This window comes from Emys orbicularis, chromosome 1 (assembly GCF_028017835.1).
Source record: "Emys orbicularis isolate rEmyOrb1 chromosome 1, rEmyOrb1.hap1, whole genome shotgun sequence".
NCBI classification, from domain to species: Eukaryota; Metazoa; Chordata; order Testudines; family Emydidae; genus Emys; species Emys orbicularis.
Genome location: NC_088683.1, coordinates 355,513,688 through 355,531,074, shown reverse-complemented (window position 1 = coordinate 355,531,074; position 17,387 = coordinate 355,513,688).

The window sequence follows — 17,387 nt, the reverse complement described above, 5'->3', positions numbered from 1 at the left end:
ATGTTAAAACACCTGACCCACCAGCTCCACATCACTGTAATACTTTTCCCTGAACTCACGCTGCAGTTGATTGCCTATATGACCTCAGTGGTTGATACTGTCCCAAGCCTCATAATATTGTTGACTGCTGTGGAGATAACAAGTAGAAACAATTACTTTTCAGCCATTCAGGATGATTTTCCATGTATTTAATTTAAATAATAGGCAATGCATTTCTATGGAAACAACAGGCCAATCAACCAAGAAAAGCAATCTGAGTAAGGAAAAGAACTAGCTGTTCCAACTTAATCCTAATGGTGTGGGTTCATATACTTGGCGAACAGTGTCCTTTGGGAGAAGTGCTACACAGGATTGTTGAGTACTTAGTATATAATTGCATACTATGGACTGTTTCCTGTACTTGCGGCAGAGGATTTACTTAAGGGACAATCCAATGTCAAGCCTGGGAATTTTTTATGGATTCTAACTTTTGTTCGTTATTGTAAATGCACCTATCATCAGGAAAAGGCTGATGGTAAGGGGAGTTTTGTGTTTCGTTGTGTAGGAGTGCCCTCCAACAGAATTTGCTTCATTATGTAAGAACTGAAGTCCATTACAGTGAAAAGTTGCCTCGACTCTGATGATGGTTCTTGAAGAAACGTTGAAGAGTTTAGTCTGTGGAGTATTCTGTGATCTTCTACAATTGCAGTTGCTAAAAGGAATGTTACAAAAAACATCCAGCTTAGAAAGTATGGACAATTTCTTTTGTTTTGAATCGGTGTTAAGTCTGAGCATAAAGGTCAGAGTTTATTCATGCACACTGGTAAGACACCAGGTGCACCCACTGCAAACTTAAAAAGCAGGGAAAATTAATTCTGAAATGTAGCAGTCTCTCCTCTGGGGAGGTTGCAATATTTTATAAAGCACAGTTCAAAAGGACAAATACTGTATAGTGAAACCTAGTACCACAAATGTGCATGACACTTGAGAAACAGAAGACATAATTTCCACCCTAAAGAGCTCACATGCTATATTAAGGCTTAACCATGAAAAGCAAAGAGCAGTTATGGGGAAAGAAACTATGAGGATTACATTGATAAGGTCTTATTGTTGCTTTTGTTAGTAATGTACACATCTTGAAGGTCTTGCAGAGTTTCTTCTTTTTTTAAAATGTTACTATTTCTTTGATGGGAGGACTAGGGGTTGTAGGGTTGTGTGTCAATTTGTGGTGATCTGGCTAGTCTAGGCTAACTGTGCAAAGGGGCAAACCAAGACGAAGGGATCATTTTAAATTTTTAGAACTTTACACAGGAAAACCCCAAAATTGTACCAGAAGCATAAATAATATAGAACATTACCAAAAGACTTACTATTTATAGTAATAAACTATAGGTTACCAACTCATTAATCTTTATGAGCTTTTACATGGTGGGCAGTTAGTACCAAATGCATTGTTATTAACAAGAACAAAAGAGATTACTCTACAATACACTATGTCACTTCAAAGAACCAACTTTTCCTCTCCTTTGCTGTAAGTCCAACTCCACTCTTGCTATCCTGTTCTTTGCTTCTATTCAGCTTGAAGAACTCCTTAGATTCAGTGTTCCTGTGGCTGTACCTCTTTTCACTGAGTTTATCCACAAACGGGTTTCTTCACCTATTGGGTTCTCACTTGTCCATTAGTCACCTTTGAACTGTATTCCATCAACAGATGTTCAGCAATTCTCTCTGTTCATGTACTTTAGGTACTTTGTGGGGGAGGGGAGGTTCTCATTATTGCTTCCAGGATGTTTGCATCTAACCCAAATTTTTGATCAATTACCTTTTTCACCAATTCTCTTTCCTTTTAGTTTTTTCCCTTGAGGCTTACTCTCTGGTAAGTTTTAAGCTTTTATTTCCCTCTTCTTCTCTAACAGTATCTGCTCATGTATCCAGGTCTATTTTTTTTTTCTTTTGGCTTATCCTGACCTGAAATCTTTCCTATTTTCCTTCTTTCCTCCTTCTCACTTCCCAGTCCCCTCCTTTTAGCCTCCTGTTCTTCTTTTATTGTATCCCCTCACCTCCTACCCAGGCTCTGGTTCATCCGCTAGCTCAGCATCTCAATTCTTCACCTCCTCTAACAGCTTTTTCCAACTGCCCCTTCAGGCGGATTCCAAGCCCCTGGCCCCAGCTCAAGCTCCCTTCTCATTGGCCATTTCTCTCCCCAGGACAGCATTGTGTGCTGCTGCATCCCTGCTGCAGCAGGCACAAGTGCCAGGAGGTGGGTTACTACACCTGTCTTCCTATTTGCCACTGATCCCATGAGAGTTTCTTCAGGCTTATGTAGCATCTGTTTTTAAGCAGCCAGAAATATGACTGTTACGCTAAGAAAACAAAGGCTATCTATGCAGAAACAATTATAATTGTATTATAGAATTCATGCCCTCGCATACTTCCTACAGTTGCTACAGTGGTCACCGTCTCTCAGACTGGTCAATCAAAATAGGAAAGCTTCGGTGAAGGCTAACAGGAAAGATTAGGTCAGTGGTTCTCAAACTTTTGAACTGGTGACCCCTTTCACATAGCAAGCCTCTGAATGCGACCCCCCTTATAAATTAAAAACACTTTTTAAAATATTTAATACCATTATACATGCTGGAGGCAAAGCGGGGTTTGGGGAGGAGGCTGAGAGCTCGCAACCCCCATGTAATAACCTCTCGACCCCCTGAGAGGTCCCAACCCCCAGTTTCAGAACCCCTGAATTAGAGTATTATGAGGGAGGGAAGAGAAGATATGTCCTTACATAAAAAGAGAGTAAGAGGAGACATTTGACATTCAAGGCAGCAAGTTTAAAAAAGATTAAAGAGGTTTCATCATCAAAATACATGCTATAACCAACCTGTGCAATTCAAATAATATTCAGGTAGTTAAGCAAAATACAGCCCTGATCCTGCAAAGATTTACACACATTTAGCTTTACTTACTGTGAGTAGTCCCATTTGTCAAAGTAAAGTTAGGCACATGTTGACCTTTGCAAGATTGGGTGCTAAAAATATTTAATGTTTTAAATGAATAGGCAAAACATTTACAACTTCACTAGCTGAATTAACAATGTAGGCCAAGATTTTAGAAAGTGACTAGTGATTTCAGTGTCTCTGATTTTGGATGGCCAGTTTGACACATCTTTAAGGGAGGGTGCTCAGCACTTTTTGAAAGTCAGGCCCCTTTATGGAGTCTCAAGTCAGGCACCCCAAAATCATTATTAACCACTTTTCAAAATCTTGACCTTCCAGGACATTACTGTAGGCATAAATCAACGAGGGTCAGGAAAGTTCCACCCAGTCCTACAAAATGGGCCCAATACATTGAGGAAAATTCACCTTCTTTGAAGATACAGGGCACTGTTGGGAAGCCCGCTACCAAGCTCGATGGAGCTATGGTCAGCCTTCAGGGACCATATGACACCTGAGGATCAACATCCAAACACCCCAACGGAGAGCCAGAGCTGGCTCTGCAGGCTTTATTCCTGCTGAGAGATCCCCAATGGTGGGGGAAATCTCAGCCAGCCAGTTACATCCAGGCTCTGGCTTCTTCTTGCTGCCTGAGAGGTGTAGAGGTTGGATCATACTGGAGAATCTGACCCAACAACCATTTTGTTAGTATGAGATGTGAAATACTATGGAAAGACTAGAATACATTAAGTTAAATTGTACACATACCAAGTACTTGCCAAACCAAGCTTTTACAATAACAGGAAATGGCACTTTATCATATGCCAAGGTCTCTACTCTAACCACAGATTTCTCAGTAAATATCTCTTCTATAAAGCTGATATACTTACGGGATTAAAATTTACAACAGCTAAATGGGGAGAACTCTGCTCACCTGCTAAGAAGTAATTCTTTCAAGCTTTCCACAATCATTTCTGAAACTGACCAGGGTACCCCGTATTATGTATGACACTGATGAGGGATCTATAGTTCTGTATCATGTACTTGGTGGAAGTCTTAAAAGCAGTGCTCGACTGCATACTTACACCATCTTTCAGTACTATGAAGCAGAAACAATCTAATAAATGCCATGTTTTTCTACTGATGTGTTGTGCTAGCATAACAATGCTGAGATCTCAGATCTTCAGTAAAGGGGTACAGAAGGGCCTGCATAGTGTGCTTTAAATTTCTTAGGAACAAGCTGTGTATATTCCACATAAACCTACTCCTTTTTAATTAAAGAGTCACTAACCAAAGTTGACATCTGCAAGCAAAATATGTAACTTCTTTAAATAAAATGATTACTAACCTTTCCTAAACTGTTGTTCTTTGAGATGGGTTGCTCATGTTCATTCCACGTTAGGTGTCTGTGTGCGCCGCATGCACTGTTGCCGGAGATTTTTCTACCAGTAGTATTCATTGGGCTGGCTCTAGCATCCTATGGTGCTGCGCGCTTATGCGCTGGTATAAAGGGCGCCACTGGCCCCGCACCCTCTCAGTTCCTTCTTGCCAGTCAACTCCCACAGAGGGGTAGGAGAGTGGGTCATGGAACAGACATGAGGAACACATCTCAAAGAACAACAGTTACGGAAAGGTTAGCAACGATTTTTTCCATGTTAAGTGACTCTCAAGCAGTACCCAGAGGTGGGCTCAGAGTTCATGAACATGGGGACTGAAACCCAGCTCTCCCAAACCTGGCGTCAGTCTCAAGCCTGTTGGGTGATGGCATAGTGGGACGACAGGTTATGCACTGACGACCAGGTTGCGGCCCTGCAGATGTCTTGGATCAGAACCTGGGCGAGGAACACTGCTGAAGAGGCCTGAACTCTCGTACAGTGAGCCATCACAATAGCTAAAGGTGGGACATTCACCTGCTCATAGCATGCCTGAACACAGGACGTTATCCAGGATGAGATTCTCTGCGCTGACATCCTTTCTGCTACTGCCACAAAGAGTTCTGTAGATCTGCGAAAGGGTTTAGTTCTCATGATGTAGAGGGCAAGGGCACACCTTGCATCCAATGAGTGAAGTCACCACTCTTCTGAATTCTTGTGAGGCTTTGGGAAGAAGACTGGCAGGAAAATGGCCTGGTTGCTATGGAACTGCGAAACCACCGTTGGTAGGAAGGCCTGGTGGAGCCGCAGTTGGACCTTGTCCTTGAAGTACACTGGGTACGGTGACTCTGGTGTAAGCGCCTTGATTTCAGAGACCCTTCTGGCTGAGGTGATTGCTACCAGGAAGGCGACCTTCCAAGAGAGAAGCAGTAGAGTGCACGATGCCAACGGCTCAAAGGGAGGACCTGTGAACCTCAACACATTTCCATGGGAGGGAGGGGGGGATGATTGGCTCGCCGACCTGAGGTTAAAATCTCTCCAGGACTTTAAGAAAGCAGACTGTAATTTCGTCAGAGAACACTGACCTGCCGTTCACCTGTGGGTGAAAAGCTGAAATTGCTGCTAAATGCACCTTGATAGATGCAAGGGCCAGACCTTATTGCTTAAGATGGAGCAAGTAGTCCATGACAGATTGAAGGGAAGACCGAGTCAGAGAGAGGTCTCGTTGGGATGCCTATATCAAAAAACGCTTCCATTTGGCGAAGTAGGAAGCCATCCACTAGGGCTACCCACTACCCAGCAAGACCCGTCAAACTTGTTCCAAACAAGGTTGCTCCTCCGGGTTCAGCCATATAACATCCATGCAGTTAGGTGAAGGGAGCCGAGGTTTGGGTGGAGTAACCGACTGTGGTCTTGAGAGATCAAATCCGGATGGAGCAGGAGCGGAAGTGGGGTTGCTACTGACAGATCTAGCAGTGTGCCGAACCAGTGCTGGTGCGGCCACGCCGGGACTCTACGGATAACTCTCGCCTTGTTGCGTTTGATTTTCAGGAGGACCTTGTGAACCAGAAGAACTGGGGGGAATGCGTACAATAGGAGTTCTGTCTAAGGAAGCAGGAAGGCATCGGAGAGGAAGGCCGGGCTGTGCCTTCTCAGTGAGCAAAACTGATGGCATTTCCTGTTCTGCGAACAGGTCCACCTGGGGAGACTCCCACCTTTGGAAGATAACCTTGGTGACCTCTGGGTGAAGGTGTAGGCCTGAGACCTGATCAACCCCTTCCACCTCCATATTAAGCAAAGAGGGGTAACAAAGGGACCACTCATGGTGAGAAGAGAAGAATCTGCTGAGGTGATCCGCCAATGCATTCTGGGCTCCCGGAAGGTATGAAGCCTCAAGGTGGATGGAGTGCTTCATGCACAAGTCCCATAGACGGACAGCCTCCTGACACAGGGCGGAGGAACGAGCACCTCCCTGCTTGTTGATATAGAAGATGGTTGCGGTATTGTCCATCAGAACTTGCACGACCTTGTCATCCGGGGAAGGAACACTTGGCAAGCCAAGCAGAACACTCTGAGCTCCCTGATGTTTGTATGCAGGGTGTTTTTTTCCTGGCTCCCCAACCCAGGTCCAATGCATCTGAGACTAGGGACACTGATGGCTGGGGAGGGGGGTGAGGAGGGGCAGCAACAAAGGAGACTCCCATCATCATCGACCATGGGTCCTTCCACCAGTCGAGGGAGGTGAGGACCAAGATTGGAACAGTAAGCGCAGAGTCCAAGTGGTGTCTGTTCAGAGAGTAAACTGAAGCTAGCCACGTCTGCAGGGGCCTGAGGCATAGCCTTGCGTGCTGGACCACGTACGTGCACGTGGTCATGTGTCCCAGTAGCTTGAGGCAAACCTGGGCTGTCGTGATTGAGTGCACCATGACCTTGGATATCAAATCCGACACAGTCTGGAACTGGGCCTCCGGAAGAAAGGATGGCTCTGGCTTGGATTGAATCGAGAACTGCCCCGATAAACTCTATTCTCTGAATTGGAGTAAGAGTCGACTTTTGCTCATTTAACAATAGGCCCAGTGCTTGAAAGGCGGCTTGGGCCAGGTTAATGCTGTTCTTTACTTGAGCCTCTGAATGACCCTTGATCAGCCAATCGTCAAGGTAAGGGCAGACCTGAATGCCTCGCCCTCAGAGGAAGGCAGCTACCACCACCATGCGCTTCATGAAAACCCTGGGGACTGCAGACAGGCCGAAGGGAAGATCAGTGAATTGGTAAGGAGTCTGGTTTACAATAAACCTGAGAAATCTTCTGCAGCCATGGAAGATAGAAATGTGAAAGTAAGCATCCTTCAAATTGAGGGCGGCATACCAGTCCCCTGAATCCAGGGAGGGAATGATGGAAGACAGGGAGACCATGTGGCACCTCAGTTTCTTGAGATATCTGTTGAGGTGACACAGGTCCAGGAGGGGACAAAGGCACCCTTTGGCCTTTGGGATTAGGAAATAACGAGAGTAAAACCCCTTCCTTCTCAAGTTTCAAGATACCTCCTCCACAACCCCCAACCGTAGGGGAGTCTGCACCTCCTGAGCAAGGAGTTACTCACGAGAAGGGTCCCTGAAGAGGGACAGGGGTGGGAGGAAGGTGTGGATGAAAACTGCAGGGTATAATTGATCGCCACAGTATTTAGCACCCAGCGGTCCAATGTTATGCAGGACCATGCCAGGCTGAAGTGGGATAGTCGGTGCAAAAATAAAAGGGGAGGCAGGATTTGAAGCAAGTATAGTACCCTCAGGTGCACCTTCAAAAGGCCTGCTTGGGCCCACCGTAGCACATATGTGACCACGGCTGGGAGGTTGAGGTGGACAGAAGCGGTTGATGGCTCTTGTAGCCTCTCCCTTTTCTCTTATAGGGGTCCTGGCTTGGAGGCAGAGCGGAGAAGCATGGCGGCTATTGGGGCCTGAAGTTCTTCCTCGAAGTGGACGGAGCATAGAGGCCCAGGGACCTGAGAGTAACCCTTGAGTCCTTAAGGCCGTGTAGTCTCATGTCCGTCTGCTCTGAAAATAGCGAGGAGCCTTCGAAAGGGAGGTCCTGGATAGACTGCTGGACCTCCTGAGGGAATCCCAAGGACTGCAGCTAACAGCATCATCTCATGGTGACAGTGGAGGCCACCATGTCTGTTGAGTCCAGTGCTGCCTGTAGAGAGTCTCTGGCAACATTCTTTCCTGCTACTAAGAGGGCTGAGAATTCCTGCCTTAAGTCTTGGGGCCTGGAGTCCTTCACTTTGGACAAGGAGTCCCACAAACGGTAGTTGTATCTCCCCAGTAAGGCTTGCTGGTTTGAGATAAGTAGCTGTAGACCACTGTCAAATAAACTTGCCTCCCAAACAGAACAAGTTTCTTTGCATCCGTCTGTTTGGGGGTGCTTGACTGACACTCTGTCCCTTTCATTAGCCACCGATACATGAGGGACCCCGGAGGATGGTGAGAGTACAGATACTCATACCCACTGGTTTGCACATATTTCTTCTCTGCCCTCTTCAAAGTAGGAGGCAGAGAAGATGGGGTCAGCCAGGGCGCTGATCAGACCCATTACCACCTCATTAATGGGTCAGGCCACTTTAGATGGAGCTGTTGCAGCCAGAACGTCAATGGGGCTGTGAAATGATTCTTTGAGCTCCTCAATCTCAAGTCCCAGGTTAGCTGTATCTGCTGTATCTCTCGATGAGCCCTAAAGTCATCTTGGGGAAACAAGCTGCTCGGCCCCGAGACAGTCTGAGGAGGAGGAGGAAGAGTTCTGTACTGGAGGAGGGGCTTCTTCCTCAGCTTCAGCCTCAATAACCTTCATAGGTGCCATGTCCTGTAAATCAGTAGCAGGGTCGGTACTGGAGTTGGGGTCTGGTGCTGATCGTGGCAGAGCGGGAGCCCGCCTCTTGGAAGCAACCAAGTATGAACAGTGGGAGGGTGGACCTGGTTCCAGGGGGAAACCCCCAAGGGTTCCAGAATGGCTACTGCAAAGGCCACTGTCCTCCTGGCCAGGTACCAGCGGAGGGATCCACACCAAGGTCCAGCGGCATGTAGGATGGGTACCAGTGACCCTTAGGTTGAACACAGGGCTCCGCGTCAGACTCAGATGAAGAGTCCTCCCTAGGTGACCACAGAAGAGTGGTACCTCTCACTGCCTCCGATCATTGCTGAGGGTCCTGTGACGGATAGCGGGCCAGGGACGACCTCACAGAGGACAGAAGAGTCGGCTTGTCACTAGAAGGAGCTGGTAGGCCCAGTGCCAGGAAGGAGCTCAGGGCACCATGCTCTCTCCTGCTCAAGGATGACGAAGCCGGTGGCTGACCTATCAGGGTCAGTGGGACTGGGAGTGACAACAAGTGTCTGGCCGTTGCACAGGCCTCTGAGGTTAAAGGCATCACAATTCCACTGGTGCCACCATGATTTTCCAGTGTTGGGTCCCACACTGGACTCAACGATCTCAGTGGTTGATGGTGTCGCCATGGGACCGGGGTGGAGGAGTGACCCAATGCAGGTTGCACTCCACTGCCTTCCCCTTGCTTGCCTTTCTTCGGCACCTGCGAGAGCCCTCTGTCAGTGTGCTGCTTTTTGTATTTCTCTTTCGGCACCAGAGATATGCTTCACACTGAGGCTTAAGTGCTTGGTGTTGAAGCCGAGTGGCTTGGTTCCGAAGCCAGTCTAAGAGCAGCTCCCATTAAGATAGCCTTAAGTCTGACTACTTTGTCCTTTGTGCAAAGTTCAAAGTCCCAACAAATTTGGTAGCAGTCTTTCATGTAAGATTCTCCCAGACACTTCAGACAACTAGCGTGTGGGTCGTTCATGGGCATAGGCTTGCCACAGGAGGCACAAGATTTGAAGCCCAGGGACTGGGACACGCCTGGCCCCAGGGGCGAAGGGAGCCCCTTAATGATAGGGAAGGGGTACTAATCTACAGTAAAAGTATTTACAAGATATACACCAGGAAGATGCTCTTCAGGATATGGACTGTCCTTTAGCATGTTTGTATAGCATCTAACATGATGAGACCCCAATCCTAGCTAGGTGCTACTATAATAAAGTTGTATTAACAAACAATATGCTCCATTAAACCACCAATATCTTCAATTCTGTCAGATTAATGAAAATCCCATTGATTTGGCCTAAAATTACCCAAATTAGATAAATGCTATATTAAGTTTGCCATTTCTAATGTTATGGTGAATCCAATGGGAAGGTTCAAATTTGGGAAGATAGGCGGGATTGTTCGTTTTTTACCCATACTGCTATATCAATACAACCACTTGTACAAGTCAGAAGAGGTGCCCATAATAAAACAGCTCATTAAAATGAAAATATTATTACATTTGGAAGAAATCCAACAGCAACCATTCCGATGACAGTTATGAAATAGCTTCAGACATTTCTGATTTAATTATGACAATTTCTGGCCCTTATTCATTTGCCTTAACCCCTGTAGTTAAGGTTGCATAACAATTTATCTTCTAGCCTCCTGTGCTCAGTCATTCATAACTTTTGAAAACTTTTCAACTATTGAGCTACATTTTTCCAGGCTTGACCTCTGCCCCAGGGTGAATTTCTATATAAAAATGAGGGGGAGTCTGAACAAAAACGGTATCGCAATTATGGAGTTCTAAGACAGTGGGGGAGGGGAAGGCGAAGGCAGAAGAAACCCAACGTTTCCCATTTACTTTATTTTTAGGACGAGCCCTACATGGACAAAATGGCTAAAGTGTGGAAGGTAAAATACAGCATAGGAAAAATAGCCCTGACCCTTTACTAAGGGTATGTCTACACTACGAGAGTAGTTTGATTTTAGTTAAATCGAATATGTGGAATCCATATTACAAAGTCGAACGTGTGTGTCCACACTAAGGACAGTAATTCGACTTTGTCAGTCCACACTAACGGGGCAAGCGTCGACATTGGAAGCGGTGCACTGTGGGCAGCTATCCCACAGTTCCCGCAGTCCCCGCTGCCCATTGGAATTCTGGGTCGAGCCGCCATTGCCTTCTGGGTAAAAAAATTTGTCGAGGGTGCTTCTGGGTAACTGTCCTCATCCGTCCGTCACTACCGCCCTCCCTCCCTCCCTGAAAGCGCCGGCGGGAAATCAGTTCGCGCACTTTTCTGTTCAATGACAGCGCGGACGCCACAGCACTGCGAGCATGGATCCCGCTGCGACCATCGCTGCAGTTGTGGCCGTTGTCAACGCATCGCAGCTCATCATCGACCTTTCCCAGAGGCAGATAGAGAGAAATGAGGCGAGGAGGCTACGGCAGCGGGGTGAGGACCTGAACTCCGAGAGTAGCACACGCCTGTCTGAAACCACGACACCTACTGCCGAGGACATCACGGTGGCAATGGGTCTTGTGGATACTGTGGAACGGCGATTCTGGGCCCGTGAAACAAGCACGGACTGGTGGGACCGCATAGTGCTTCAGGTCTGGGATGAATCCCAGTGGCTGCGAAACTTTCGCATGCGGAAGGGGACTTTCCTCGAACTTTGTGAGTTGCTGTCCCCTGCCCTGAAGCGCAAGGACACCCGGATGCGAGCAGCCCTGACTGTCCAGAAGCGAGTGGCCATAGCCCTCTGGAAGCTTGCAACGCCGGACAGCTACCGGTCAGTCGCGAACCAGTTTGGCGTGGGCAAATCTACCGTGGGGGTTGTTGTCATGCAAGTAGCCAAGGCAATCGTGAAGGTACTGCTGTCAAAGGTAGTGACCCTGGGAAACGCGCAGGCCATCATAGATGGCTTCGCCGCGATGGGATTCCCAAACTGCGGTGGGGCTATAGATGGGACTCACATCCCTATCCTGGGACCGGACCACCAGGCCAGCCAGTACATCAACCGAAAGGGCTACTTTTCAATGGTGCTGCAAGCACTGGTGGACCATAAGGGACGTTTTACTAACATCAACGTTGGATGGCCGGGCAAGGTTCATGACGCTCGCGTGTTCAGGAACTCTGGTCTGTTTAGACGGCTGCAGGAAGGTCTTTACTTCCCGGACCACAAAATAACTCTTGGGGATGTGGAGATGCCTACAGTGATCCTCGGGGACCCAGCATACCCGCTAATGCCCTGGCTCATGAAGCCCTATACTGGCGCCCTGGACACAGAAAAAGAACTGTTCAACTACCGGCTGAGCAAGTGCAGAATGGTGGTGGAGTGTGCTTTTGGCCGTCTCAAGGGGAGATGGAGAAGCTTACTGACTCGCTGTGATCTCAGCGAAACCAATATCCCCATTGTTATTGCAGCTTGCTGTGTGCTCCACAATCTCTGTAAGAGCAAGGGGGAGACCTTTATGGCGGGGTGGGAGGTTGAGGCAAATCGCCTGGCTGCTGATTACTCCCAGCCCGACAGCCGGGAGATTAGAAGAGCCCAGCGGGACGCACTGTGCATCCGGGAGGCTTTGAAAGACAGTTTCCAGACTGAGCAGGGTCACCAGTGAATTTTAAGTTTGTGGACACAGAAGCTGAACTTGCCACCGTTTCTTTACCCAGTTACCGTTGACTATCCTCTCCAGTTACATACCCCCTTCCCCCCCTTCCCAAAAAATAAAATCTGTTCTGTTTTGTTAATGAACACCGTTGTCTTTATTACTGTTTTCGCGGGAATGTTTTAAACCTGGGACGCAGACTGTGGTGGGGTGCGGGTTTAGTGTTGTGATGCAAACGATGCTTCTAAACTCCAGGAATGACAGGTTCCGCAGTGGTGGACTGGTTGTTTCAACAGAGCCTGCCAGCCCTCCTGGGCGGGACAGCGTGTATGTGTCGGCTATGTGACTGTCTGGCAGGGGGAGGAGGGTTACAGCTCCCCTGCTGCGCGGCTCTGTGATGCATTAGATCTGTAACTGCCCTCCCCCGCCACAAAGTCACAGAGCAACCACCCCCCCCGAACATGAAAACCACCTCCCAGATTGACCAGGGTCACTAGTCACTGCACTGGGTATGTGTCCTGATGCTGGACCTGACCCCGCCTCTGTACCCTGGTAAAGGTGACTGTCCTGTCCAATTACCAAGCCCCTTCCCCTCCTTCAGACAGACTGTCCTCCAAAAGAAAATCATGGAAACAGTAATTAACAGAAACGAATATTTTATTATGAACCACACAGGAAACGTGGGGGTTGAAACTTGCACGGGGGCTTCTGTGAGGTGTGTAGGAAAGGACTTTTAAAATTTTGGGGAATGAGAGCCTTGTAGTGCTAGAGCAGTCTGCAGGGGTTGACTGAAAGTTTTAACGGCCCTTGCCGCCCCTCCTTCTTTGTACTTTGGGTGAGGGGGGTGTGGGACTTGGTGGCGGGGGAGGGCGGTTAGAGAGAGACTGCAGCGGGGCTCTGTCCTCCTGCCTCCGGTCTTGCAGAACATCCACAAGGCGCCGGAGCGTGTCCGTTTGCTCCCTCATTAGTCCAAGCAGCTTTTCAGTAGCCTGCTGGTCCTCCTGATGCCACCTCTCCTCCCGTTCCATGACTGCTCGGTGCATTTGTGACAAGTTCTCCCTCCACTGTGTCTGCTGGGCTGCCTGGGCTCGGGAGCAGCTCATTAGTTCTGAGAACATGTCCTCCCGCGTCTTCTTCTTCCTCCTCCTAATCTGCGCTAGCCTCTGGGAGTATGCTGACAGGCTGGGTTGGGAGACAGTCGCAGATGTGTCTGTGTGAATGGGAAAAATGGAGTGAATTCCTGAGACAGATAAATGAAGTTGTGTACAAAGAACCTAGTCTTTCTCTGTGAACAAGACCATGCACTGCACCTCTCACATGCGCGCTCAGGACAAGGTCGAATTTTCGGCCCTCGCCTTCAGTGCCTGGGGTCTTGCAGTGGTCTTGCAGTTATCTGAGAAGCGTGGCAGGACACCTGAACTTCTGTAGCGTGCAATCATGGTAAGCCGTAGACTTCTGGCTGCTTAACACTGTACTAGTAGCACTGGCCTCCTTTCACATTGAAAGCAATGCCAGTCTCTGCTGCCAGCAATCAGGACAGCATGAACTATGCCCCTGTCCCACCCCCTCGCGGCTGTCCCAGGGAAAGATCCCTGTATGCTGCCCCTCTCCCTCCACCGCGTGGCTGTAAAGCAGTCCCAATACTAACATTCCCCTCCCTAATTCAAAGCAGGGCGTCATGAGCGACATCACCCTGCTGAGGATCTCGGAGTCCCAGAGGGAAAGGATGCTTCGAGAAAGCCTTCAGAAACCAGGGCCGTTTGCCGCCATGCTCTGCAGGGCAATGATACCAGAGTACCTGATGGTGTCGTGGCGCGGTAACGTGTCCTACCACGGAGGGCCCAATAAGATCGCCCTACCCCGGAACCTGATGAACAGGCTGGAAATGTACCTTCATGAGACCTACGAGGAGTTCTCCTATGAGGATTTCGCCTCTATCCCCGGCCATATTGACCGGATTTTCGCGTAGGTGCACTGGGACTAAAGAGTGGAGCGTCTTGGGCAGCATAATCATGACTTACCGGACATTGTAAAAAAAATTTTAAATACTTGGGACTAAATTGTGAAGAGCCTAAGGCAGACAAATCATGAAAAACCCTTTGTTACTATTGTAAATATTCCACTTTTTTTTGCAGATAATTGTTTACATGTTTAAGCACTTTAGGAAAAAGCCATTGTTAATATTATAAATATTTCAGTTCTTGTAAAAATAAATGTTTAGATATTTGAAGCACTTACTGCTTGATCCTTCCCCTGATTCGGTGTCCGGGGTAAGGGATGGGGACGGTTGGTAGGGGATCTCGGTAAGGGTGATGAAGAGCTCCTGGCTGTCGGGGAAATCAGCGGTGCCAGCGCTGTCGACTGCCTCGTCCTCCTCATCTCCTTCTTCATCTTCCCCGTCCGCTAACATGTCCGACGAGGAACCTGCCGCGGACAATATCCCATCCTCAGAGTCCACGGTCAGTGGTGGGGTAGTGGTGGCGGACGCACCTAGGATGGAATGCAGTGCCTCGTAGAAACGGGATGTGTGGGGCTGGGATCCGGAGCGTCGGTTTGCCTCTTTGGTTTTTTGGTAGCCTTGTCTCAGCTCCTTGATTTTCACGCGGCACTGCGTTGCATCCCGGCTGTATCCTCTCTCTGCCATGGCTTTAGAGATCTTCTCGTAGATCTTTGCATTCCGTCTTTTGGAGCGCAGCTCTGAAAGCACGGACTCATCGCCCCACACAGCGATGAGATCCAAGACTTCCCGATCAGTCCATGCTGGGGCCCTCCTTCTATTAGATTGCACGGCCATCTCTGCTGGAGAGCTCTGCATCGTTGCCAGTGCTGCTGAGCTCGCCACGCTGTCCAAACAGGGAATGAGATTCAAACTGCCCAGACAGGAAAAGGAATTCAAATTTTCCCGGGGCTTTTCCTGTGTGGCTGATCAGAGCATCTGAGCTCGGACTGCTGTCCAGAGTGTCAACAGAGTGGTGCACTGTGGGATAGCTCCCGGAGCTATTACCGTCGATTTCCATCCACACCTAGCCTAATTCGATATGGCCATTTCGAATTTAGCGCTACTCCTCTCGTTGGGGAGGAGTACAGAAGTCGAATTTAAGAGAGCTCTATGTCGAACTAAATAGCTTCGTGGTGTGGACGGGTGCAGGGTTAATTCGATGTAACGGCGCTAAATTCGACATAAAAGCCTAGTGTAGACCAGGCCTAAGAAGCAATGCCTTTCACTGTTCTGAAATAAACTGGCTCAATTTGTCCAAAGTATTTGCCACTGAAAATCTCATAGTAAGTATAAAGTAGAATTTTTTCCCCACAGCTCAAAAAGTACCCCCCAAAAGTTGCATACACCTGCACAGCAAATCCTAACAGGGTGAAGCATGGGGTCCAGCACTCCCCCTCCTATCCTCCAATGGCTGCTGCTAATACTGGGGACAGAAAAAATAAGCATCTCCATGGCTTTCCTCCTCCTCAGTCTCGCTAATGAGTTCTACAGTTACCGGCCTTGTCCCTTGCATTACATTTTAAGACAACTGTGCTGCTGGCTGAAGAAAAAGGGGAAACGTGACACTGACCTTAGAGAAGAGAACTTACCACAAAAAGTCTAATTCAAAGATATTCTGGACCCTTATGGCAATACAATTAACACAAGTGTAAAAACAAAAATATTTCATTAGGATATGTGTGTATATATGATAAAGTATTATACAAATTTTTCTACTTGATAATAATGTAATCATGTAATTAAAAAGACTGTTGTAATGAATATACAAAACAGGACAACATTCAGGTTGCATTTATTGTACTGAGTGCTTAACCATGCAATATGTATGTTCTCTTAAATACTGCAAGTATCTAGAAGCTTTTTAAAAAGTTGTATCAAATAAATAATTTAAAATTATTACTTTAAAATAATTTTTAAAAATTATAGATATATCTACTAACTCTAATTCTTTCTGATGTCTTGCTACTTTTGCAGGGAAGACATATGGACTTATAATGTGCATACTGTAAGACCTCTTTCCTTGAGGGGAAGGAGGAAGTATTAAAGGTCTGGAAATTATCTAATGTAAAGCCTACTTGGGGATCACACTTATTGTTATTTTTAAGTTAGTAATTGCTTCTTGAAACTGATCCAGTAAAGAGATTTATTTTCATCTCTATTAAAGTAATTTGGCTGTTTCTGGCAACTCTGGTCTGGTGTTCACAGCAACTTTTGAGTGCAATGACAATAGGACAGCTGCATCCAGAATCATTAAGTAGTTCTGGTTCTCTGTTCCTTTGCAACCGTGCTCTGGCAGCCAAACAAGAAGTGAAAGGTTTTCTACAGTCAGTGTTAGAAAGTGTGTTCCAAGAGATAAAAATCTCCATGCTATTTTTCAAAGAACAGTGAATTGTAATGGGAGTTCTCTGCTGTGGTGAAGTATTTGATATGGGTATAGAAAAAGGAAATAAAAGCAGCATATTCTTAAGACAAGAATTATTGTCATTAACAGAAGTCAACCAGCTAGGACTAGCTAAGTTAAAACCAACTAGTGAGTTAGGACATTCATCCTCTATATTTCAGTGAAAGCAGACTATTAAAGTATTTATATTTAAATTGATTTAAATGGGCAGGTCATTTGATTATGCAGAAAAAAAAAAAAAACCCAAATTCAGATTCACTTTGGAAATGCAAACTCCCCTGAAGAAGGGGAAGTCTGCAGAATTGCAAACTGCATGGATCCCAAGGATCCATGAGAAAAGGAGGGCACAAACCTTGTCAATTACTTTCCCCTCTACTACTATCGGCCTTATGGTGACAGTAAAGCTCTCTTTGAAGCTATGGTATCATTGGCCAATCTCACTGCAGTTGCATCTTAACTCCCTTTTTCCAGAAGCCATAGAGGTGAGTTGGAAGTTATTCCTACTTCCATTAAGTTACTATGTAGATTTCCACCCAAGTCTTCCAAGTTAGGAGGCCTACCACGGCAATTTGCCATTCCCTCATTCCTCTACCTCTTGTCTGTTGCCATTACTTTATATAAACTCTTTCAGTGGCTCAGAGGGAGCAGGCCACTTATTTCCCCCTTCTGCTCACTAATCCTTCGTCTCAGCTTTCCTGCTAAAATTCTTTTTTTAAGGGGCCTGTAAGTTGCTGTCTCCAGCTCACTATTGGT